The 25,963-nt window shown below is 41.7% G+C and overlaps 2 non-coding genes and 1 pseudogene across 2 annotated transcripts; 2 read left to right on the plus strand and 1 right to left on the minus strand.

Annotated features, from left to right (window-relative positions):
* Positions 1-423: 423 nt before the first annotated feature.
* LOC143607893 (uncharacterized) lies at positions 424-5,624 on the minus strand (annotated as a pseudogene).
* Positions 5,625-7,000: 1,376 nt separating this feature from the next.
* Positions 7,001-7,073, plus strand: TRNAR-CCG (transfer RNA arginine (anticodon CCG)). Its single transcript has one exon. It is a non-coding gene; the product is annotated as a tRNA-Arg (tRNA).
* Positions 7,074-8,166: 1,093 nt separating this feature from the next.
* TRNAT-AGU (transfer RNA threonine (anticodon AGU)) lies at positions 8,167-8,240 on the plus strand. Its single transcript has one exon. It is a non-coding gene; the product is annotated as a tRNA-Thr (tRNA).
* Positions 8,241-25,963: the final 17,723 nt, after the last annotated feature.

Below are 25,963 nucleotides of genomic sequence, written 5' to 3' on the forward strand. Positions count from 1 at the left end.
AAGAGTTATGGAACATTGATGATATTGCGTTTAATATCCATGGTCTATCACCTCATTCGTTCCTCCCGCCGTCCCAATAAATTGTATGAAACTCAGAATTTATATCCATCTGACTTTGTCTAATATATAGGGGATTTTATTATTTTCATTTAAGTTAAGTTTAAGGAAATGTATCCAAATTTACTTCTATTGTCATCATTTTCAAAAGTTTAGTTGAAACCACCTAATTGTTAAAAATACTTTTAAATGTCACTCAAGTACAGTTTAGTTTATTTTATGCTAATTCGAAGCGAGTTGCATTTGGATCCTTCGTCGGATGACAAGTCGCCCAGAACTTAGAATCTGCATTGAGATCAATTAAGCCTTTCTGATTGAATTTATTAACTGATTAAACAATTTCATTCAAACATAGTGCGTATTTACAGCTACAGAAAACTGGCTATAATCCACCCACTTGGGTGTTAAATTATTTACAAACATGTTAAGACTGTATATCTTTATATTAATACCCTTTTCTATAAAACAAATCATCTTTGGCAGCCATTGCTTCTTCAATGCTTCTAATACTACACTCAAACTATCGCCATTTTCAAGAGCTTTTACAGCAGCTTTATGTGCTTGTTTATGCCATTTCAACAGATTATACGACTGTAAAACCGACCACCTCGCTTGATTCGACATCTATTTCAACACGATAACAAAACCATAATCAATTATCATCAACATTTACAAAGAGAAAAGGCCAAACTGATCAAACAGTTACCTCAGCAACAGATAATGGTGGTTCCAAAAGCAAACAAATGCTTCTAAATAAATTTTCATCATTTTCTCCACCCTCGCTTCACCATAAACAAGAGCTTCGGCTGCTATCCCACCAAATAGCACCATGCAGTATCTGAATAACATTTGCAAACATTAACAAATTATATTATTAGTCATTCGGTTTTAGCAAGCAACTTACATCTTATTATGTATACATATATGCCTTGTGACATCTAATGTGGCATTTAATAATTCATTTTAAAATATGAACTTTAAAAATAATATCATTTTTTTTTCAAACTTGTAAATAAATTTGTTTTTAGATATTTTTCACTTATCCGTTCTTTGCACACGTGCCTATAATATATGGCATCAACCAGTACCACATCATTAATTTACAAGTTAAATGGGGCTGCTTAATAAAGTTGGTGATAAATTATAAGTTGGTCGCCCTTTTACATATATTGATGTGTGTATGTGTAAAATATGTATATCTCTGTATATTTGAAAAGCTACTATTCACCCCCCATAACTTTTTAATATACTTTGAAAGTGGTTGTGAGTGAAGGAAAGAGAAATGGTAATGATAAAGGTATAAAAAATATTATTTAATTGAAAATGAGAGAGAAAATGTAGTGTGTTTTAGTGTAATTTTGAACTTAGGGATCGGGAATAGGATGGGAATGCTATAAGTAGAAAACAGCAAGGGCCGATGAACAATTGTACCTATTGCGTTAACTATGATACTTAAAATGATTATATGTATGAGTGTGTGTATATGTCTCAATGTTGAAACATTAATTACATAAATAAAGAAGCACCTGTCAAAGGCAACACGCGTGAGTCGGCCCTCAGCAAGCTCGTTTTGAAGATTCTCATCCCAAAACTGTGTTCCTGCCTGCACAGTTGAAATTAAAATAATGCCATCAGAGCTCCGATTAACTTTTTACAAAACAAATTGCAGCTAAAATTCTAATATTGAAATACCTGCCCTTGAATCCCCATCTGCATCGCAACAATTGGATCTAAAATTACCCCTCGAATGGGGCATCCCATTAGGTAAGCTACAATTTCCAAAACAGGAAATTAATCATTAATCATTAGCATAACACAACTCTTTAATATAGAAAATAAAAATATTGCACATTAATACTCACCAACAAGAAGATGTCCTGCTTCATGTACAAGAATACGCCGCTTGTAAGGAGGCCAATAACTTGTTATTTGGGCTAAACATGTGCCACCAAGAAAGATGGAATCCGCCATGGCTAAACCCAATATTACCGCCAGCTGTGGTCGGAGATCAACTCATGGTCAACCAGATATGATAATCCAGCAAAAAATGCAGCCAGAATAACACTAGAGCTTGTAGAAAGACCCCATTTTTGGTGAATGTTTGGAAACTGTACCATCAAGCATAAAATTTGTTTCAATTTGTTGCAGTTTGCGTTTATTGCAGTTATAAGATGAACGAACAATAACACAGATCATAATGTTACATTTCTTGCATAACAAGCAAGATGATGTAAGTTTCAAAGAGATTGCATACCTTCTAAACCAGTTGAAGACTTCAAAACAGTCGGAGTAACATCTCTTGGTCCCTCAAGAACTGCAAATTATAAACAATGATTCTCTCAATTTTAGAACAAAATCTAGAATTCTATAAGTAATGGAGATATGCATGATTGTATATAGAACACTCTAGAAAACTCTTTAGGCTAAGGGGTATACACCCCTCAACACCATTCCCCTCATTCTCCACGTCAGTTCCCCCCCCCCCCCCCCATCATTCAACATCACCATTCAACCCCCTTCAACCAAGGAAATACACCACTCTCCATCATTCTCCACCATTCACCATTTTTATTATAATATTCAAAAAACACCACTCTCCACCAATGGGCCCCACATGAAAGCTTTACTGATGCGAGTGACCATCCTCAGTGAGGTCAGGGGGGGGGGGGTTTGCGTGAGACCGGTGAGTAGTGAGTGGCCATGTGGCTACCACCTAGGACCAGTGGGGGTTGCCCACTGGTGTATACCCCTTAGCCTTATAAAACAAGAGCTACAACGGGGAACTTATTTAGAAGCTTAACTGCTAGACTAATTTATTTAACTCATTCTTATTCTGATATCAGTTGTAATAGCATCCTATGTAAGAGAAAGTGTTTACATTTGCTTATGCTGTAACTTGTAACCAAACGCACAATAATCAGAACCGTATAAATATATGTGCAGTTTGAATAAAAAACATTGAAATTGTTTATTTAGAGCTGCTTTCCCCATTAAATAATTAGCAATGAGTTCAACATATACCCAGTTTAAAATAAACTAATAGAGAACCCTAAGAACTGTATAAGCACTTGCGCGCCACTACGTCCTTCATCAAGGATTCACGTGAAGCCTGTTTCTTTATACAGTACTGGGTGAGTTGTCAAAGTCGATACAAAAGACAATCCCGTGTGCGTATTTTTCGCAGATGATGCTGTGCTAGTAGCAGAGACTAAACCAAGCATGAATGAGAGATTGGAGGATGGCGAGTAACCTTAGAATGAAACAGTTTAGGGATAAGTCGCTCTAACACCGAGTACTTCTAGTAATTATTTCTACAATCTAAGGTACTCGATAAAATTGGGCACATGTTTGCAGCAGCAAAAACAACAGATATAATTATGCAAATGTAACAAAATATTACCGATACTGCGATACTTTGCGAATTGGTTTAAGAAGCCCTTATCCTTGAGGAAAGCATAAGCAGCAGCAACAAGCCTCAAATCATCCGCATTTAAGCAAGTATCCAACACATCCCAATCTCTCTGCAACTCCATCAATCCCAAGGGTTTGTTATTATTATCATCAGTAGGCTGTGGGATATCCTGGAGGAAACGAAGAGCTCTGCCCAGATCTTTCTCTTTAACAGCTTCTTCATACTCCCTCCATTCCGTTAGGGCTCTGGGCCGTGAATAATGTTGCGGATTTTCAACGGATAATTTGGAAACTGATTGGACTGGAAGAAGTTGTGTGGGCGTGATGGGGAAAATGGAGTACACCGGAGGAGAGAAATCGCCATTGAAGAAGCCGTGTGGTGGATGCTTGGTTGAAGCATAAAGAGGGAAAGTATTAACAGATTTTTTTTTTTATATTTTCCCCTCTTTTCCTTCCTCTCACTTTGGTTTGTGTTCTCGGGTGTCATTTAAAGAGGGAGGGAAAGGAAATGAGAAGAAAATATGAAAGAATCGTGTTGAAGAGGATGGGAAGGGAAAGAAAATGATTGAAAATTTAAGTCCATACTCATCCTTCCAAACTGAAAGATTATGAGAGAAAATGTGTATGTATAACATTAACTACCTATTAACTCTTAAATTTTCTTTTATTTCCTTTCATTTTCATTAAACTCAGGAACATGAAATGAGGTTACACATTTTTCTTTTCCTCGCTTTCTTTTCTCTTTCAATTCTCCTCATTTTCTTTTCTCTCCTTAAATGAAACTCGGGAACACACTCGGGACTGAAAAAGCCGAATCATAAAAATGAAAGTATTAACCGACGGTTAATTTTTTAATTTTTTGAATAACTGATTTTTTGATTCGGTTTCGGTAACCATTTTTAAATAGACAAAAATAACTGAACCGATTAACTAATACTTTTTATCTGTGACAATCATCTTCTTATAAAGATATTATGTTATAGTATTTTAAAATGATGTTTATCAACTTTCTTTGACCATTATATTCTTTATCGTAGATATTTCACTCCATTAGTAACATGTATTAACTCGTTTCGAATGCAAGTGACTTTAAATTGCATTTATTATCTTATATAGTATTATAGTGGCTAAAATCTTCACATGTTAAAACTTAAAATTAAGTTCATGAGTAATTCTTTATGTGTAATGTGTATAACCTAATTGTTTAAAATGTTATCGGTTTTAATTTTGTAAATTCTTAACAAAGTTAAAAAAATTTAGTTAGTGTTAAAGGTTTTAGGTTTAGCGGTTAATCAACCAAACCGAACCGAACCAAATCAACCACTAATAACCACTTAACCAAAATTGAGTGGTTATTGTTTTTTAATAACCAGAGTGTTCGGTTATGATTTTGGTTATTGCCATTAATCGAGCCGATATGAACGTGCACATCCGTAGTTTATGGTGGGTTTTTTTACCCAAACCCAAACCCCGTTTAAGATAAAACTTGAAACCCAAAATTAGTTTAAACAAAGGTTAATCGGGTTAAACTGATTAACACGAATTTACATTAAAAAAAATGCCAATTTTAAATCTACATAATAATCAATTAATCATCATTAAAGTCTAGTTTCCCCCTCGTAAGTTTTGTTTTTGTCATGAACATAATGTTTTGTTTAGCTGTTTGTATGCATGTATATTTTGCTTTTGTCTTCCTCCCATAAAGATAGACGTTTTTTCTAGTTAATATTCGGATTGACTTTGTGCTTGTTTTATGTCATTTCTAGTTAATATATGTGTTTATTGCATACAAAATTTTATATTGGGAGGGATTTTATTTGACATGAATATCATGTTACCGTTATTTGTGAAGTATGAATTGCAACTAGTATTTAGAAACTCAAATATCGATTAACTCGACCCAAATAAGCATGATATCTATCAATTTAGATCTTATTTGACCTGAATATCTATAAATTGACCTGAATAAAAAAAAACTCAAAAACAAAACCCTTAGTGAAAAGCCAATAGGTTGATCCACGTTGTATTTTTGTGGAAACGGGCACATATATCGGATTTGGACCCAAAGAGGGTTGATAACAGTCAAAGTTTGTTTTTGTTCAAAGTGGTTTCCATGTATATAATATTAAATTCACCTTGAAACCAATGCGGTTCATTTTTAACTGGTTTCAACGAAGGATTTCTCAAACAGACAGTCCCATTTGAAACAAGGTCTGGATTCGATTCAGGTCAATAAACAATTCTGTTCTCAAACCAGATTATATCTTTGTGTCTAGTGAAAAAACAACCATAGTTATTTGGTCAACCGATGGCATGGTACTAAAAGACTAATCTCTGCAAAGATTGTTGCATTCCATTGCTTCGGTTGTGGATGTTTTTAATAATGGTGTATCTAGCAATGGACAATTACGAACTTGGGTGTGTTTGCTTTTTATGTTTGGGATATAAATGGTGGCGATGTAGACATTGTAAGGATGTTTGTGGGAAGGAATCAATACTTTAGAAAAGTTTATAAACGTTTGTGGGTGTTGTTGATATGTCAGATGACTAAACACGTTTGTGGACGTTTTAAAATTCATCACAATATCCTCTTTGTGCATCATTTTCTTTGTTTCAACCCTAGACCATGAAACAACGGTGATATCTAGACAACAGTAGTTTAACCCACACCCATACACCTTCTATAAGGGCTTTTTAAGGCAATTGTTGAAAAGGTCATGAACTTTTGTTGCATTTATACATAATCCCTAGACTATATTGTTGTTTGATTGAAACACTTTACCTTCTTTAGTTAATAGAATTCCTGCATTTAATTATTAATTTAAACCCATTTTTTTGTATAACTAAATCCTTAAACCTTTCAAAAGTTAATGAAAGAGTCTTTTGCATGCTGAAATCTTAAAATTTAATTGTGCTAATCACGTAAAATAAAGTTGATTTGTGCTAACACAATAAAAGTTTATAGGTATTCTTAATGACCGCCCCTAAATCTTTTTAAAGTTGTTACCTATATAAAGCCAAACTTGTTAGCATTTTTATTCAAGAACACCTTAAATGGTGAAATACTAAGAGTAGATGTATATGTGAATTCTGACAATCACAATGTGGAGATGTTAAACAGTAGAAGTATATGTGAATTCCACCAATAGTAATGAAGCTAGCGAGTCTTAACGCTAAGGTGATGACAGCCGTCATTGACATCAGTGATTCGACATATACATGGATATACAATTTTGTATCAGTAACTTTTGTTTGACATGTGCATGAGTATTGTCATATCGTTATAACTTATAACTAGAAATTAATGTATCGTGATTTTTTCTTGATCTAACTCTATTACATACAAATATGACAGATATAACATTACGTCCAGTTTGACTTATTTAGTTTTTTTTAAATTCTCTCTCGTAGATATCCCAGTGTATAAAATTCTTGTTAGTTTCTTCAAAAGTGAAATATTAAATTTTGTCTGTTAGTTCTTTTCTAGTTAGGCTCAATTTTAAGAAATGAAACAGAAAAATAAAACAAAAATGATCGCGTGGCCTAATGGATAAGGCGCTTGCCTCCGGAGCGGGAGGTTGTGGGTTCGAGTCCCATCTCGATCGTTTCAATTTTTTCATCATTTTAGTACTTTATTGATGCTTTTTTGCTTTCTGTGAATGTAATTGTGTAAAAAAAAGAAAGAAAAGAAGATATAACTTCTAGGGCTTGAATTATTTATGCAAACGAATCTTAACACCATATTTACGAAATTACAGGTTTATACCAATCATCTCAATGGATAGTTTCCATTTTGTTTTCTTAAACAAGCCCCAATAACTTATTTTTTTTATTGAGTTCATCAAACATACATAGTAACATTACAAAAATTTTTATAAAGTACATGAAATTTAAACTTCTAACTAGTGTTTTACCCGGCGCAACTCCGGACGATAGTATAACTCAAGCATTGCCGGTCTCAAGCATTGAAGCGGTACGTCGATGGGAATTCGGTCGGTTTCGGTTATGTGCGTTATAAAACAAGATAAATTATAAAAAATAAGACAGACAAATGGAGGTAGCTTTGGTCGGTAAAACTCGAGGGCTGGTAAAACCAACCATTTTCGATTTTGAGCGTTGAGGTGGCGAGTCTATGCAAATTCGGTTGGTTTTCGTCACGTTCGTTACAATACCATAACTAAAAAAAGCAACATCAGGTCGGTTTTCGTTAAGGTATCGGAACTAAAACAAAGCGCGGTGAGGTCTATGTGATTCAGTCGATTTTAATTACATTTATGACGGTGCCAAAACTAAACAAGCAGGTCTGTAAAACCCGGTTGTCTAGTAAAACCCGAAAGTTGTTGGTCCCAAACGTTACTACGGCGAATCGACGTGAATAACCGTGCAGTTATCAAATTTGAAAAATGTGTGGTTCATATTCAATGTTTTGATGCATAGTAACTTTTGTGAGTGTGTTAAATGTTGGTTTTTAATATATATAAAATAACAAGATAAACAAGATCAATTTGTGAAAATTGACGCATTACATAAATACACAATCAAGTAACTTATCCAACAAAGAGATGGTTTTTCTGTAACTCAATTTCTGAAATATTCATCTAGTTCAGGCAGTTGACAATATATATATATGACCAGTTCCACAATCAACATGTTCCCTCTACAAATTCTTCAAAATAAAAGATTTAATGTTAGCATACAGCTCTTGTAGCTCAGTTGGTTAGAGCACCCGTTTAGTAAGCGGGAGGTCTTGAGTTCGACTCTCAACAAGAGCAAAATATACATTTTTCATCATATAAGTTTCATTTTTTAGATATTAAAGTTGTTAACGAAATAGTAGCTGTAGCTCTAGCTCACCCTTTGTGCGTTCCATACTTCCACTCACTCGGTTTCCAATGTTAGCATGCAAAATTAACTATAATCAAAATCATATAATGAATCAACAATGCTTTTGTGAAGAGGAACATGAAGAAACGTGAATCTACTCGCTGGTAGCAGATCTACTTTCCTCGGGTTTTGATTGTACTATTTCACCGATGGTTCTTCTGGATCCGTGTTCTTCCACCTACAAAATGAACAGCGCCGTTAACTTACCCCTCAGAAAGGGACAGAGGGGTCCTCTTTGGGGTAACCCTCCGGCGTGAGAATCAGTATATTGTGGAGAAGATGATAATGTGTGTAAGGGAATCTCAAGAGTATTACTTGATAGCTGAATACTCTTTGATTATGAGACTGTGTGTTTGTATGTAACTGACTGTGAGTGAATGTAATTCAATATGATTGAATGTGATATCACTGCCTGTAACTGCCAATGATTGAGTATGAATGTCCCCATCAAAGTGGAGTTGATGCTGTATTTATAGTGCTAGGGTTTTCACTGGTTGGGCTCAACCTCGTTGGCCTCCTCCAATCGCACTGCGCCACGTGTCCTCTGGGACACCTGGCGCTTTCTCGTTGGTTGTAATCACGTGGTAACACATGTGTCATGCTGAGTTGTCGACCTTTCATTTGGCAGCTGTCAACATCAGCATATTCTTACTCCTTAAAAAGATGCCTTCTGGAAGGTTGTCTGACGTGCACAATCAAGGTTGCCCTAATCCTGATTTGGATAAGGACGAGGTTGATTATGTGCACGTGTGATATGCGCCCATCCTGAGGATGCGCGAGGTCTTCTCTTTATTCTCACGCGCAGATATTTCATGCGCAGATGTGATATGCACGAGCATGTGATATGCGCCGCGCGCTGATGCGCCGCGCGCATATGTGATGCGCGAGCATATGTGTGCCTGGGCAGATGTGATATGCACGAGCATGTGATATGCACCGCGCGCTGATGCTCTGCGCGCATATGTGATGCGCGAGCATATGTGATATGCACGAGCATGTGATATGCGCCGCGCGCTTATGCGCCGCGCGCATATGTGATGCGCGAGCATATGTGTGCCTGGGCATATGATGCCTGAGCATGTTTTGTATGCGCCATGCGCATAGGTTTTGGCTTTGTGCCTTCATAATGTCTTTATCTTGTGGGTTGACCCGCCTTGCTCGGTGTTGAGGCGGGTACATACCTCTTCAAGCCCCCCCAGTCTAATGTGTATCTTATCTCGCGCTAGCGCGGTGAGATAGATATTAGACTTACTGATTTGGTCTTTTGTCGTTTTTCTTGGTTGTTTCCATCGTTGCGCGAAGTTCTATCCATTTGGTTGAAACGAAGGGTCCAAACACGTGGTTAGTTGGTGGTGACGTGCGCCGTAAACGTGTCAGACGTTTCGTGTGCTCGAGGTGCTACAGTTGCCTTTCATGTCCCCTCACACAGCTGTCTTGAACACGTGTCGCGCTCGCATTGGTTAGCACCTGCGAGTGGGCGCGCGTCTCTGCTCCGTGGCAGGTCCGTTACGTTTTCATGTCCCCTCAAACAGTGTCAAGGACACGTGCCGCGACCACGTTGGCTTACAGCTGCGAGTGGGGGCGCGTGAAATCCGATCAGTTGCCAAATTTCTCTCTCCTGGGCCTATAAAAGCAGGCCCTTAAGAAATTTTCTATCTTCATCTTCATTGTTGCAAATTTTCGAATTTCTGCCTTTCATATTCTGATTTGAGTGTATTCATCGTTTCGAATCCTCGATTATCTGCTGTTGCAGTTGTATGTCTGATAGTTCAGACTCGTCTAGCCCCTCAATCACCTCTATTGCCTCTCGAAGACGCCGTGTGAAATCTGTGGTGATGTCGACATTGAAGCAAAAGGGGAAGGGGAAGAGGGTTGTTGAGACCACATCGGAGGAAGTAGGGAGGACCAAGGCCACCAAAAGGTGGAATGAAATCCCCTGCAAATTGAGGCAGGCCGATCTCGACAGCCTCATCGCCTTTCAGGGCTTTCCCACCCTGTTTGGCTGCATGTTGCCTGGGGCCGGGCAAACGGCGGCGGACCCGCCTCCCGACTATATTTCACTGTACACCCATTTTTTCACCCACTGCAACCTTCGTCTTCCGATGACAAGGTTTGTAGGCGCGGTGTTACGTTTTTTCGGGATTCATATATCCCAAGTCCATCCGTTTGGACTTGTGCGCATGACTCATTTCGAGTTCATGTGCAAATCACAGCGCGAGGAGCCCACCCCTCGGCGCTTTCAATTTTTTTACAAGCCCAAGATCCAAGATTCTTGGATCTCTTTTATTCCTCGCAGTCAGAAGGTGAAGTGCTCCACTGTTTCATTCAAGAGCCTTCATGACTGGTCTGAGAGGTTCTTTTACATAAGGGCTGGTGTGATCCCCATCCGCATGACGATGCGCGCGATCGATTCTGCGCCCGCGGATGCGGATGTTATAAAGAACCCATCCGGCGCCTGGGTTAAGAAACTGACCGCCGAACCATCCCCCGCCAAGAAAATTCGCGAGGAGGCGCTGGTGGGGGTCGGCATGAGTAAGCTGTGGGCCGACAGCGCGCTTGAGCCCGTTATCCAAGTCGACGGGTTGTGTAAGTTTATTTCATTGCTTTATTTCTTTTTCTGCGCGAACATAATTCTTTTGCTGATATCACTTGACTTGTTTTTGCGCAGTCACCAAGGATTATATCCACGCCGCCTATGATGATCAAGTGGAGGGTGGCTCCGTCGCGCTTGGCGCTGGGGAGGTTGGTTTCCCAGATCGCTTCGATGACATGTTCATCCCAGTGGATCTGGAATTTGACTTTGATAGCGACGCGCCTGGTAAGCCTTCGCACTTATGCTTATTCCTTTAGAATACCAAAGTTTATTAACAGTTCTGTTTCTTGTATTTGCAGATGCGCTCGAAAACTATGAGCTGGAGCTCGCGGAAGAGGAGGAGGAGGCGCCCCTACTAAAACGCAAAGCTAAGGGGAAATCTGGCGCAGGGGCCAGTAAGAAACAGAAGAAAGATGACACCCCTGTCGCTCATCCCCATGCTCAAACGAAGGGACCTAAGGAAACCCAAGTGTTTACCACCAAGGTTTCTTTAGCTTCCCTGCCTGTGAAAGTGGGCAGACCTCCTGTCCACTTGAGGTACGGTGGCGTCGCCTCCTCCTTTCGCGCGGCTGAAGAGAGAAGCAGTGCCGCGCCTGCGACAGGTATACTTTGCTTATCTTCATCTGATTGAATTATTATTAAACCTTTGCTCCTTTGAATGTTTGCAGGACCGGCGACTGTCGCAGATAAGCAGCAGGCGCCACAAGGTGCTGAGGCTGCGCCGGGGGCTGCTTCGGAGTCCCCTGTTCTACCCTCTGAAAAGGGTAGAATGAATTTTATGGCGATGTTCGCCGCTGCGAACAGAATTGCGCCAAGGTATGTTTTGCACATTTGTCTTCTGAATTTTTTCTTTTGGATTCAGTCATAAACCATTTTTCCTTGTTGATTTGTTCATAGGAGTTGTAGCTGGCGCACAAGTTGCTGGTGACACTCCTGGCGCCGTTGCCGGCGCCGCTGGTTCTGCTTTTGCTCCTGCTAGTGCTGAGTCTCCCCTTATTGGGATTACCAAGGAGCAGGAAACCGTATTGCGCGCCGAACTGGCGGCGTCGAGACCTCCCTCGCCTCCTCCTACACGCAGCCCTCCCCGCGAGACCGGTTTGGAGCCCTCCAGGTCGCAGGAGAAGAGGCCTATTGAAGAAGATGAGGAGGATGAGGGGGTTCAAGCTGAAGACTCCTTGGGAGACCGCGCCAGCCCTGCGATGCCACAAGAGTTCGCAGCGCAGACTTCTGGTGGGGCTGGCGCTGACTTTTCTGCTTCATCCCCGCAGGTATGTTTTAATTTGTTGCTCCGCTGCGCGTACCTCCATATAAGTATGTTTTATGACTTAGAGCATTTCTTGTGTTTTGCAGGAAGGTGACCACGTTTACCGCCCGAGATGGAATATTAATGAAAACAGTTCCTTCCAATCCATGGGCGTATGCGAGGACTTCTGGGCTCATGCCGTGCCTCCTACTGAAAGGAGGTATCAGGAGGACCGCACCCGCGCGGACTTGCTGAATGACCATATTTTCGCTGGGTCGGCTTTCTTTGCTGCCTCCCAGGAGCTTCGTCGTGATTATATTAAAGTACGCGATACTCTTGTGGAAGCCCAGCGAGAGGCTAAAGTGGCCGCCTGGAACCTTTCTGATGCTCGCGCACGAGCTGAGAAACTCCAGGCGGAGCTCAGCGAAAACCGAGCAAGTGCCAACACCGCCTTTATTAAGCGCGGGCATGAGCTCCAAGCTGCGCGGGAGAAGCAGCAGGTGGCGGAGGCCGAAGTTGCCAAGTACGCGCGGAGAGTGCGTGTCTTGGAACAGCAGGCTGAGGCGCGTGACCAAGCTATTGTCCAGAGTATCACTGAGAAATCATCACTGGAGAGCGAGGTTGCGCGCCTGAAGAAGGAGTTGGCGGCCGCGCAGGCCGATAGAGATGAGGCCTTGGCGACGGCAGCGTCCAGCCAGGAAGCACTTGATGCTGCGCAGGCGGAGAAAGAAAAAATTTTGGCGGCAGCAGCGTCTGATAAAGAGGAGCTACAAAAGACCAAGGAAACTGTTGAGTTATTAAACTCCCAGGTTCCTGCCCTCGAGACGTCTGTTGCTGGCCTCAGCGCAGGATCGCCAATGGCTGGTGTCACAGGGCATGACTCGTTGCGCTTTGGCGATGAAATATTCCGCCGAGTTTCAGGCCCTTGTGATGGACTGCAATGCTGCCGCGCGCTTGGTGGGTCGAGCTGAAGGGTTTACGGATGGGTATGAATACGGCATGTTGAAGAAGAACCCATCCGAGTACCCTTACAAGAGCGACGCGGCCTGCGCGGACATGGCCGCGGTGGGGGAGAAGTATATGAATACTCCCATCCCCATCCTTATGCAGGTACCTCGACCTTAATGAGTTTTTCTTGATTAATTTTCCAAGTGTTTTGTACTCAATACTTTTCTAATGATTTGCAGATAGCTGCGCTTGCTGACCAGCCCGACCTCGGCGCGCTAAAGAAGCTGCTCGATGAATGCGAGAGGGCTGGTGGCGATGATGGTGGCTCGGGGGATGTTGCCCCTGCCAGCGGCTCTGGCGCTGCGAAAGAATCTGCTCCTGACACCGTTGTGATAGAAGACTCCAATGAGGAGGAAGAACTTGACTATGGTCAGTTCGGAGATGAGGAGCAGGCCGCGCCAGATGCTGAGGGAGATGATGAGGGTGATGAAGCGGCTGACGTCGATGTGGAGACTTGAGAAGCCCTTCATCAAATTTTATATATATATTTTTTTTTTTGTACTTGTAATTTGTAACTCATCATACTTGTAAATTTCAATGCTATGGAATGAAACTTGTTTTCCCTTTTTTCACATCTTACGCATTTCCATTCATCTCTTCATGTTTGCTTGTATAGATATAAGATATGCTTGCACGTTAAAATAAGAATAAGGTTGTAAGGAAATTATTCGCTTAACCATAGTCTTATTTTGTAAGTGGTTTCGCAGTATCTTGTTTATGCTGACATGCGCGATGACTTTTCACAATTCCTTTTTTGCGCGTCGTTGTCGCGCGTTTTTTATATGGAAGTATGAGTTTTAGCCATTACATGTCAGCATGTGTTACTCAGATATCCACTATGATTCCGCGCGCGACCTCGACCTGAGACCTTAACAACTATGATATGGCATGTACTTTGCCTAAGTTGTGTTTAAGGATTTTTATGATCAGGCTGCGCGGGATGTAAGATGGATGTTTGTGAGTGTTTTGAGTAAGGCTCTTTGTTTTGGGCTAAGGCCCTGACGTTTTTAGAGTTAAGACTCATTAACGTGTTTGAGCTAAGGCTCGTAGGTTTGGGCTAAGGCCCTGACGTTTTAGAGTTAAGACTCGTTAACGCGTTTGAGCTAAGGCTCGCGCATGTATGTTTGACTTCGTTTTATTTTGTTTTTGAAGTCAATATAGTGTTGTCATATTGCTCCAAATTAATAAAGGAAGTGTGAAACATGTATGCAAAGGTAATAGAACAAATATTGAAAGATAGCGCGAATCATCATTCATGATGGCTTAAAAGCCTTGATTACATATTTGAACTTTTACATGAAGCATTTTCTAAGCTGTGCCGCGTTCCACGCGCGCGGTATCTTTTTTCCATTCAAATCTTTTAAAGTGTACGCGCCTTTCCCCAAATCTTCTGAAATTTGATAAGGTCCCTCCCAATTGGGGGACATTTTTCCTGGGGCTATCGCGCGGCTAGCTTCATTGTTTCGAAGGACAAAATCATTTTTCTTGAAGTGGCATTCTTTAACGCGCTGATTATAATATTTTTCCAGCTTTTTCTTGTATTTGGCTTCATTGATGATAGCCGCTTCTCTGCGTCCTTCAAGCAAGTTGAGGTCCAATCTTCTTTCGCGCTCGTTATCAGTCTTGCTCATCATGAGTACCCTATGGGATGGGCATCCAATTTCTGCTGGGATCATAGCCTCTGTCCCATAGGTTAGGCTGAACGGGGATTCGCCATTGCTAGTTTTGGTTAATGTCCTGTGCGCCCACAGGACATTAGGTAACTCTTCGACCCAAGAATGGGATTCTCCCTCCAACCTTTTCTTCAGCCCATTTAACAAACTTTGATTCGCGCGCTCCACTTGGCCATTCCCTTGAGGGTGGTAGACCGAAGTGAAGATTTGGTTGATGTGCAATTCTTTGAGCCAGCTGGATATCTTCCTGTCAGTGAATTGTTTGCCATTGTCGCTCACAATTTCCATAGGAATGCCAAAACGGCAAATGATGTGGCTCCAGATAAATTGCTTCATCGCCTCAGCTGTGATTTTTGCTAGTGGCTTGGCCTCAACCCATTTCGTAAAATAGTCTATCGCCACTACCAAAAATTTCACTCGCCCTTGCGCTTGCGGCAGGGGCCCCACAATATCAATGGCCCATTTGTGGAAAGGCCATGCGGAGGTCACTGGAATCAAGTTGTTCTTTGGCCGCATGGTGTTTGGCGCGTGGCTCTGACATGCCTTGCATTTTTGGATTTCTTTTAGCACATCCAAGTACATGCCTGGCCAATAGTAGCCTGCGCTCATTGCCTTGGCAACCACCATGCGTGGGCCAGCGTGTATTGCGCAGATTCCTTCGTGAATCTCCCTAATCACATAGCTTGCTTCTTCAGCATCCAGGCATTTCATGAGCGGTCCAAGATAAGAGCGTCGATATAATGTACCCTCAAGTAGTTCATAGTTCTGCGCCTTGTGTCTTATCTTCCTCGCCTGTGCGCGATCGTCCGGTAACTTCCCCTCATTCAGGAATTCCATTATTGGAGTTATCCAGGATGAAGGGGTTGTATGAATTACAAGGACCGATTGCGTTTGCACTGACGGGCTGCTCATTACTTCCACCCTGACATCTTTGCCAAAGTGATCAAAATTAGTTGACGCCATTTTACTCAACGCGTCAGCGGACTTGTTTTCGCTGCGCGAGATGTGTATGATTCTGAAGAAGTCAAACTGCTCAACGAGCTTTTTTGCCTGCTCTAGATATAGAGGCATTGTGTTCTCCTTGGCGTCATATAGGCCGTTGACCTGAGCAGCTACCAAGTAAGAATCAACATGGGCCTCTAGCCTTTTAACCCCAAACTTGCGCGCAATGCGCAGACCAGCCAGCAGGGCTTCATACTCAGCCTCATTGTTGGTACTCTTGAAGTCCAACCTAATAGCATAAGTATATTCATGATTATCAGGGTCCACCAGTTTGAGGCCTGCGCCGGACCCTTCGTTGTTGGAGGCCCCATCAGTGAATAGCCTCCAAACATCTTCTTCATCATTTGCTCGCGGAGGGTCTACCTCGCGCTGAGCTTCTTCGATCTTTCCCTCTGGGATTTCCGTGATGAAATCCGCTAAAACTTGACCCTTTATTGCTGGACGGGGCTTATAGGTGATCGTGTGTTCACCTAATTCCAGCGCCCACTTTGTCAGCCTTCCGGAGAGCGCGGGGCGTCGCAAGACTTGCTGGATGTTGTAACCAGTCAGAACTTCAATAGGATGACCATTGAAGTATCTATGGAGCTTGCGCGACGCGTGTGTTAGTGACAAAACTAACTTTTCCATGATGGAATAGCGCGTCTCAGGGTCTGTCAGCACCCGACTCACATAGTATATTGGCGTTTGGATCCCCTTGCGATCCACCAATAATTCTGCGCCGATGGCGCGGTCTCCAGCTGACAGGTACAATGTAAGGGTTTCGCCAGGAAGTGGAGCTGTTAGCGCGGGCAGCTTTATGAGACATTCTTTTATCTCAGTGAAAGCTTGCTCAGCCTCAGGCGTCCACTTGAATTGGCTCTTCTTCAAGCAGTTCCTCAAAGTGTTGACGAATGGAGTAGATTTGCTGGCGTGGTTCGCTAGGAACCTGTTGATTGACACCAGTCTACCATTCAGCTTCTGAACCTCTTTCATGGTGGATGGTGAAGGCATGTCAAGGATGGCTTCCACCTTTTCAGGGTTCACCTTGAAACCATCCTTAGTGACCATTACACCAAGAAATTTCCCCTCTTCCGCGCCGAAAGTACATTTGCTCGGGTTGAGCTTCATGTTAACTTCCGTTAGGTGCTGAAGAGTTTCCTCGATGTCTTTGAGCATTTGTCTCTCCTCCCTGCTCTTGATCACCAAATCATCAACATAGACTTCTAGATTTCTTCCGATTTGTTCACTGAAAACCGAATCCATAAGTCTCTGATAGGTGGCGCCCGCATTTTTTAGAACAAAGGGCATTTTTGTGTAACAAAAAACACCCTTGTCGGTCCTGAAGGCCGTCTTGTCTTCGTCTTGTGGTGCCATTTGAATCTGGTGATAGCCTTTGTAAGCATCCAGGAAACATTTGAGCTTGAATGGCGCCACGGAGTCCACCTTTGCGTCGATGTTTGGGAGGGGGTAACAGTCTTTCGGACATGCTTTGTTGAGGTCCTTGAAGTCAATACACATCCTCCATGACCCGTTGCTTTTCTTTACCATGACAGGATTGGCTACCCACGTCTGGTATCGGATCGGGCGGATGATGTTTGCGCGCAACAGGTCCTCCACTTGCTCATTCATGGCCTTCGCCTTTTCATCCCCCATGATTCTCTTTTTCTGAGCAATTGGCTCCACCGACTTGAACGTGTTAAGAGAATGTTGCGCCAGGTCTCGGGGGACCCCCGTCATATCGGAGTGTTGCCACGCGAAAACCGACGTGTATTTTGTGAGCAACCTTTTCATTCTCAATCTCGTTTCGTCTGAAATGGTAGCGCCAATTGTGACCGTTTGCTCTGGGAATTTTGGGTTTAAAATCCACTTCTCTGGCGCATTGTCCGCCATTGGAAGTTTCATTCTCCCTTCCCGCGGCGTACTTGTCACTGCGCACAAATGATCGCGGTAAACAAATGTTACGCCTGTTGGTGTAGGGAACCCCAATGCGCCGTGCGCTGGCGACGGTACAGCATTAAATTGGGCAATCGTTCCCCTACCCAGGATCATATTGTGGCATGACGTGGTGGGCAAGACCAAGAAGTTGACAACTTCGGCTCGCTTGTGCTCATCATCCCCCATAGTTAGTTCAAACTGAATTTGGCCTAGGGGATGGATGATTTCATTTGAAACACCACAGATTGGTGCGTTCACAATTTCGAGCCGCGCTTGGTCTGCCGGGTCTAACTTTCTGAAACATTGCTCATACATAATGTCAGATTCGCTTCCAGTGTCCACCAGGACCTTTGACACTTCGTAATGAGCAATGTGTGTGGTGATGACGAGAGGACTGCTTATTGAAGGGCCTCCCCTGATTCTTGGGAAGATGACTTGCTGCTCGCGCCAATCTCCGTGGATTTGCGCGCTTCTCTTTTTTGACGTCTGCCCTTGTCGTCCCCCCTCAGCCACACAGATTCTTTTGTATTTCTTGCTGGCAGAGGCTCCTTCCGGTTGCTCATCTTCTATTCTTTGGTTTTTCACCAAGTGAGCCAGCCTGCCTGATTTTACATCCTTCTCGATCGCATCCTTTAAATGATGGCATGCGTCGGTGTTGTGGCCCGGGGACCTGTGAAATTCACAATATTTGCCACTGTTTTGCGGTCCCTTGTAGTGTAGTTGCTTGGGGGGCTTGAATTGAACATTCTCAGTACTTAACACCTGTGAAGGTGTTTTAGTGAGGGGAGTCCATATTCTTGGCAGAGGTCTGCTGGGATCTCTGCCGCCCTCCCTCTTGTCACCCTCCCCGCGATTACGAACATCTTTTTGGGGCTGGGGTGAGCTTGGTTGCGCTTGCTTTTCTGCGGAAGAAAAACTTGTTGGCTGCAACCTGGACCATACAGAGTTCTGTTTGGCCCTCTTCTCTTTGCTGCGCGGTGATTCAGCCTGATGCGCTCTTTCTCTTGCCCTATCTTGGGCAATCTGTTTTTCATTTCTCGCGAAAACTCGCGATGCCTCTATTAACTTGGCCCACGTGGTGGGCATGCCATCTTTGCTTACGAGAGCTCGTTGCAATTGATCACTGCGCGCGCCTTGTATAAAGGCCACGCGCAGGAGTTGCTCGGTTATACCTCCGATTGCCAGAGACTCCTGATTGAACCGAGTGATGTAATCTTCAATCGTCTCATCATTCCTGCGTACGCAGTGCATGATGTCATCAGGATCGCGCGTGTGCCTGCGCTGCTGTACGAAGTGGGCTTGGAACTTTTCTAATAGTTCCTCGAACCCATCAATTTGCCCAGTCGGCAAGCTCTCGAACCATACTCGCGCCGCGCCCGTTAGGCAGCGAGCAAACATATGACACCATGTTGGCATCGTCCAGCTCTCCAGGTTTCCCGTGTTGTAAAAACCTTGCAAGAAATCGTCTGGATCTGTCGTGCCATCATACTTACCCAAACCACTTGGCATCTTGGTCTTGTGCTGGATGGGAGCCTGCGCGATGCGCGCAGTGAACTTTGAGTGTTTTACCAAGATGGCTGGTCTGTAGGGTGTGGTTACGTCCACTTGCCCTCTGACTGGTGGGCTGTACGGCATGTGCAGATCCAGATCGGCTCTGGCTCCAGGCGCCATGTTCACAGGCGCGCGGAGCTGTGAGCCTCCTGCATGAGTATCCCGCGTCTTCCTCATGCTATGCACTTCTTCATCACTGAACTCAGTGTGTGCAGTGTGAATAGAATGTCCTTCTTCCGGCGCGCGCGGCCTTTTTGTAGTCTGCTTATCAAACGCTTGCATTTGTGTTTGGTCGGCTAGCTTCTTCTGTTTGACCATTTCATTGTACTTTTCCATCAGACGCCGCTGCTCGTTTATGAGCCATTCATTCGGATCATTTGTTTCTTCTTCTGGACCCATTGGTCCTTTCAGTTTCGCGCCGGCCATATTTTGTAACATGAGATCGTCTGGAGGAGTTTCAGTCTGGCCGTGAGGGGTTGTGACGAAGGGACGGTTGCTGGTGGTACGCGTAGAATCACGCGGAACCCTCAGAACCTGCTGTCCGTCGTTAACACCCTCACGTTCAATATCCTCCAGAGCTTGATCAACGTTACGAACGCCAGAAACCATGGTGATTGATTTTTTTTATGTAGATCTGATGAGATCTGATTGCCGATGTAACAGTGGATGGCGCCAATGAAGAAACGTGAATCTACTCGCTGGTAGCAGATCTACTTTCCTCGGGTTTTGATTGTACTATTTCACCGATGGTTCTTCTGGATCCGTGTTCTTCCACCTACAAAATGAACAGCGCCGTTAACTTACCCCTCAGAAAGGGACAGAGGGGTCCTCTTTGGGGTAACCCTCCGGCGTGAGAATCAGTATATTGTGGAGAAGATGATAATGTGTGTAAGGGAATCTCAAGAGTATTGCTTGATAGCTGAATACTCTTTGATTATGAGACTGTGTGTTTGTATGTAACTGACTGTGAGTGAATGTAATTCAATATGATTGAATGTGATATCACTGCCTGTAACTGCCAATGATTGAGTATGAATGTCCCCATCAAAGTGGAGTTGATGCTGTATTTATAGTGCTAGGGTTTTCACTGGTTGGGCTCAACCTCGTTGGCCTCCTCCAATCGCACTGCGCCACGTGTCCTCTGGGACACCTGGCGCTTTCTCGTTGGTTGTAATCACGTGGTAACACATGTGTCATGCTGAGTTGTCGACCTTTCATTTGGCAGCTGTCAACATCAGCATATTCTTACTCCTTAAAAAGATGCCTTCTGGAAGGTTGTCTGACGTGCACAATCAAGGTTGCCCTAATCCTGATTTGGATAAGGACGAGGTTGATTATGTGCACGTGTGATATGCGCCCATCCTGAGGATGCGCGAGGTCTTCTCTTTATTCTCACGCGCAGATATTTCATGCGCAGATGTGATATGCACGAGCATGTGATATGCGCCGCGCGCTGATGCGCCGCGCGCATATGTGATGCGCGAGCATATGTGTGCCTGGGCAGATGTGATATGCACGAGCATGTGATATGCACCGCGCGCTGATGCTCTGCGCGCATATGTGATGCGCGAGCATATGTGATATGCACGAGCATGTGATATGCGCCGCGCGCATATGTGATGCGCGAGCATATGTGTGCCTGGGCATATGATGCCTAAGCATGTTTTGTATGCGCCATGCGCATAGGTTTTGGCTTTGTGCCTTCATAATGTCTTTATCTTGTGGGTTGACCCGCCTTGCTCGGTGTTGAGGCGGGTACATACCTCTTCAGAACATATAAGAAAAGTTTATCTCTAGAGAAGTAAATTCTCATTTTTTAAGATACGGGTCACATTACAACGTACATAAATTTTCATCAACCATATGATATTGTGCCGACTATTTCATTTCAATTCAACTCAACTCAATGTAACCCAATTTGAGGGAGGGGCACCCACCACCTCAACCCACCACCCTCATATCTTCCAACTTAGCCATGAGTAGTAGTCCTCGCCCTCCAACCTAGCTCTTCTAGCTTGCTTCACCAGAGGCACCTTTCTAGCACTTCTACTCGTTTCATCACATAACGCGCAAAACCTGCGACTGGTATGAGCTTAACCTAGCGCTCCACAGAGTAGCCTACATCAGTTACACGTGTATAATGTCTGTTACGCACATTCCAATGTCGGTTACCCGCGCAGAGTTTGTTACACGTGTTTAATATCAGTTACACACTTTTAAGCTTCAGTTAGTTTAAATGTCGGTTACGAGCATTCTGGTGTTGGTTATGCCTAGTGAGACAGGTAACACGCGTCAAGAGCCACGTAAAATCCGTAGCTCGAACTTGGTACTGTAACAGCCCAGCTTCCGCCACACCATAATATTGTCTGTTTTGAACAGGACGTACCACCATCGCCTCACGGATTTGCTTTTGGTTGAACAGGTGGAGACTTCTCAAGACTCCCATATGAGCATTTAACTATGATGTTATCCCCTCATTCACTACCATTAAGTGTCCAAAATGCGTTATGATGACTTATGAGGAAGGTAGGGGCGGACCTATATGTTTAGCAAGGGTAACATCCGCTACCCCTCAACTTTTCGTCGGTAATGCAAAAAATCTATTATTTTGACGGTTTTTGTATTTCGTTACTCCTGAAAAAAATATAATGTTACCCCTATTTGTTTATAGTCCAACCATATTAAAAGTTCAAATAAATTAAAGTCCAACAAAAGTTTAAACTCAAACCAATTATTATCTATTGCCCTATTAACCACATTTGTTTTATGTTCGTTGTTTGGTTTAAGGTTTAAAATTTATTTATTTTACCGTATTTCATACAATGTAAACAAAACAAAAATTGAAACAAGGCAATAAATAAATTTATACACATGTGGTGCAGATTTCTCTAATTCGGTTTCGAAAGCTTAAAATCGAGACATCACAACCTCTTCTTTTACTTTATCAAACGTTTCTTTATAGACCACGCAAATTGTGGCATTGTTCAAATATTCATCACACATTTGATTGCGTAAATTCGTCTTGATATAATTGCAGTTGCAAGCGGTAAAACCAACACTAGCTTCAATGTTCGGTAAACTTGAAAGCACGCCACTTTTCTTTGGTTTGTCAAATATTGAAACTAGCATTGGTTTTACTGGTTGCAACCGCAAACGTTAAAAGGTGTTTTTATAAAATGAAGTTTATCAATACGAATTTGTGCAATCGAATGAGTGATAAGCAGTGTTTTCAAACCCGGCCCGTCTCGGCCGGTCGGACCGGGACCCGTTACCTATACCGGGTCGGGCCAGGGTATTTGACCGGTTTATTAAGAACCCGGCCGGGATAGACGGTTTGCGGTCCGACCAGAACCGGTAACCCGGCGGGTGAACAGGCAAAACCATTTTTAACTACATAAAAACTTTTGCTTACAATGGGAATCGAACATTTGGCATAGGACGAGACAAAAGCTTAATGTAACATCATTTTTTTCTAGTTTCGGTTAATAAATGGAGATATGATTTTATTATAAGTCGGGCTAGTGTTGGGTTAAATGGATATGGGTTATGGATTTTGGTCATGAAGGAAAGAGGAAAAGACCATGGGCTTAAGTTCATGATCCATAATTATATAAGCATTAATTACCCATTTATTATTCATTTACACATATTCCATACACCACCAAAACACACACTTAGCTCTCTCTCATCTTGCTCTCCCTCTCTCTAGCCGAAATGTAACATTCGTTAATTTTTAAACCCGAACACCCGACTCGTTTTAAATTTTCGGTTATATATATGTATATATATATATATATATATATATATATATATATTTCAAGTTCCGTTCTATGTATTCCTATTATGTTCGCCAACCGAGACATTTTGATGTCTCGATGTGTTCGTAGTTTTTTTAAATTATCTATACAACATTTTCAATAATTTAATTATAATTATGACGTTTTATCATCATTATTCATTCACGTTCTATTTTGTGTAATTCATTAACAAAGTTTAAAGTTTTAACATGTTATTTAATCGAGTACCGAACTATCCGAGCATAATACGAACATATTTCCAAATCATTAACTTTTAATTCATTTATATAGCATTTAGAAGTACAAGGTCCAATATGTAAATATGTATTTATTTTATTTAAAAGATATATGAAAGTGTAAGGGCTAAATGTGTAAAATTATTTAAAAAATGTAATATAATGACAATAATAATGAAAAAGAACGCAGCACAGCCCCCAAGCCGTCCTACTATCTCGTTTTTCCGGCGAGTTAAGTCCGGCGGCCGGAAATCGCGTCCGAGAAGCGCAAACCTTGTATATAACCTCCAATCGATTCGTTTATCCGTCTTAAATGTTATCTCCACCATCGATAAGTAATAATATAAGATTTATTTCGTCATTAACAACCTAATAAACTCATGTTAATTATCAAAACCGCCGGAAATTTATAATGGTTAATAATGATCCATTAAAAGTTAAACGATCCAATTGTTATTATAAATAGCGTCTAAACCATCATCTAAACTGGTACTAATCATCTAATCTCTCTAATATACTCTTTAATCCCGTAATCATTCTTCAAAGTTTGTTTCCGGCTAAGCTCCGACCACCATCGAGCAAGAACATTATCAAGTAAGTAATATATGTTTTTTTATCACGTTGATGATTCTAACAAAACCCCTAAACTAATTTTAACAAACATGGAACGGTTTTACTTATTGAAAATCTAGGGTTTTGTTGAGGAAGAAGATGGATTCTGTTATAATATATATATATTAATTTGCATACATAACCGTAAAACGGATTTTGTTTGGTGGTTAAGTTGTTGAGTTGTGTTGAAGAGGACCTCGGATCGAATCCGGGTCAAAGCATATTTTGTATCATTTTTTTTGTTGTTATAAATCTTTTATTATCTATAATATATATATATATATATATATATATATTTTATGAATTATAATAAATCAAATAAAGTTTCTTTTAAGTTAAATAATATTAATTATAATAATATTCATCACTTTTCATCTAAAACCGACTCTTGTTTTCATTAAAGTTTCGTTAAACCCAACTAATATTATATTATTAAAATGTCTTTTCATTTATCTTATGACACGCCACCATATTTTTTTTCAAGATAACTTTGACCGATATAATCACGATCCTTGGATATTAAAATTCTAAAATTTATAATTACTAAAAGAGTTAATGGCCATTTTCGTCCTTGTGGTTTGCGACTTTCGCCCCTTCAGTCCAAAGTTTAATTTTTTGTCAATTTAGTCCTAGTAGTTTTCATTTTTAGCCCGTTACATCCTCCCGTCTAACGGCCTCCAAGTATCCCGTTAGTTCTTTATCACCTGAGGGCTAGAAATGTCTTTTTACACATTACCTCAGAGTCATAATAGTCTTCTTATATATTACAATTAACTCTTATATGTACTGAATATTAACAAGAACGAAGATACACACTACGAAGATACAACCAGCGATTTAGTGAAGAACAAGTGAAGAAGAACCATCGATTAGGTGTGATTAACTGAAGAACAACATGGAAATGTGGGATACCAGACCTCCTGGTGTTGATTTCGATCCAAACGTTGTATATGGTATGAATTAATCCTAACCCTAACTATTATCTATTAATAAACCATTGAAATCCAAACCATTTTTCAATTCAATTTGTTAATTTTGGACAATTCGGTTTCAGGGAATTTTCCAGACCATTTTACAATTGAGTTCCACCATGGGGGAGAGTTTGAGAAATCTCTAGAAACTACATACAAGGGGGGGGGGGTATGGTTACTTTTGTTGATAGAGTGAATGCTGATATGTTTTCAGTGATTATTGTGAATGATATGGTACAACAATTAGGTTACAACGAAGAGGAAGTTCTTAATGACCAGAAATTCTATTTTAGGATTCCCGGAGAGGACTTAGATTCTGGTTTAAGACCCTTGTCCAATGATACTGATGTTCTTAGTCTCATAGGATATATTAGTGTGCACAAGGTAATTGAGGTGTATGTGGAACATTCACACCTTGTATCACAGGTAAAAGAGGCGTCAATGATAAGTTGTTTTAATGTGGAAAGAGATGATGAATCAGAATCTGATGAACCTATAGAGGATGATGTAGTTGAATTAGATGACATAGATTTACATAATGTTAGGGTGCCTGAATCTGATGAAGATGTAGAGGGGTTTGATAGTGATAGTGAGGCAGAAGGCTCTGATGATGATTCAGACTTCATATTTAATGAAAACAGTATGGATGACCCAAATCAGGATATGGAATTATTTAGAGCAGCTGTGGATGATATATCTGATGTAGGTGAAGATGTTGAAGATAAAGAAGATGAATTAGATGATTTAGATCTACATGATATTGATAGTCTTAGTGATCCTGATAATGAAACTACATTGCAGAGAGCTATTAGGATGAACAAGAAAAAAAAGAGAAAGTCACACTCAAAAGAAACTGATGAAGAATATTGCCCTTTTTACTTGGGTCAAACTTTTGGTGGTAAAGATGAGATAAAGCAAATGGTGAAGACCCATGCAATTCATTCAAGGAGACAACTTCATGTTGTGAAGACTGACAAGATTAGGTATCGTGTAGTGTGTTTGGGGAGAAAC

This window comes from Bidens hawaiensis, unplaced genomic scaffold (assembly GCF_021521415.1).
Source record: "Bidens hawaiensis isolate Kalapana, Puna unplaced genomic scaffold, B.hawaiensis_p1.1 tig00088979_1, whole genome shotgun sequence".
NCBI classification, from domain to species: Eukaryota; Viridiplantae; Streptophyta; class Magnoliopsida; order Asterales; family Asteraceae; genus Bidens; species Bidens hawaiensis.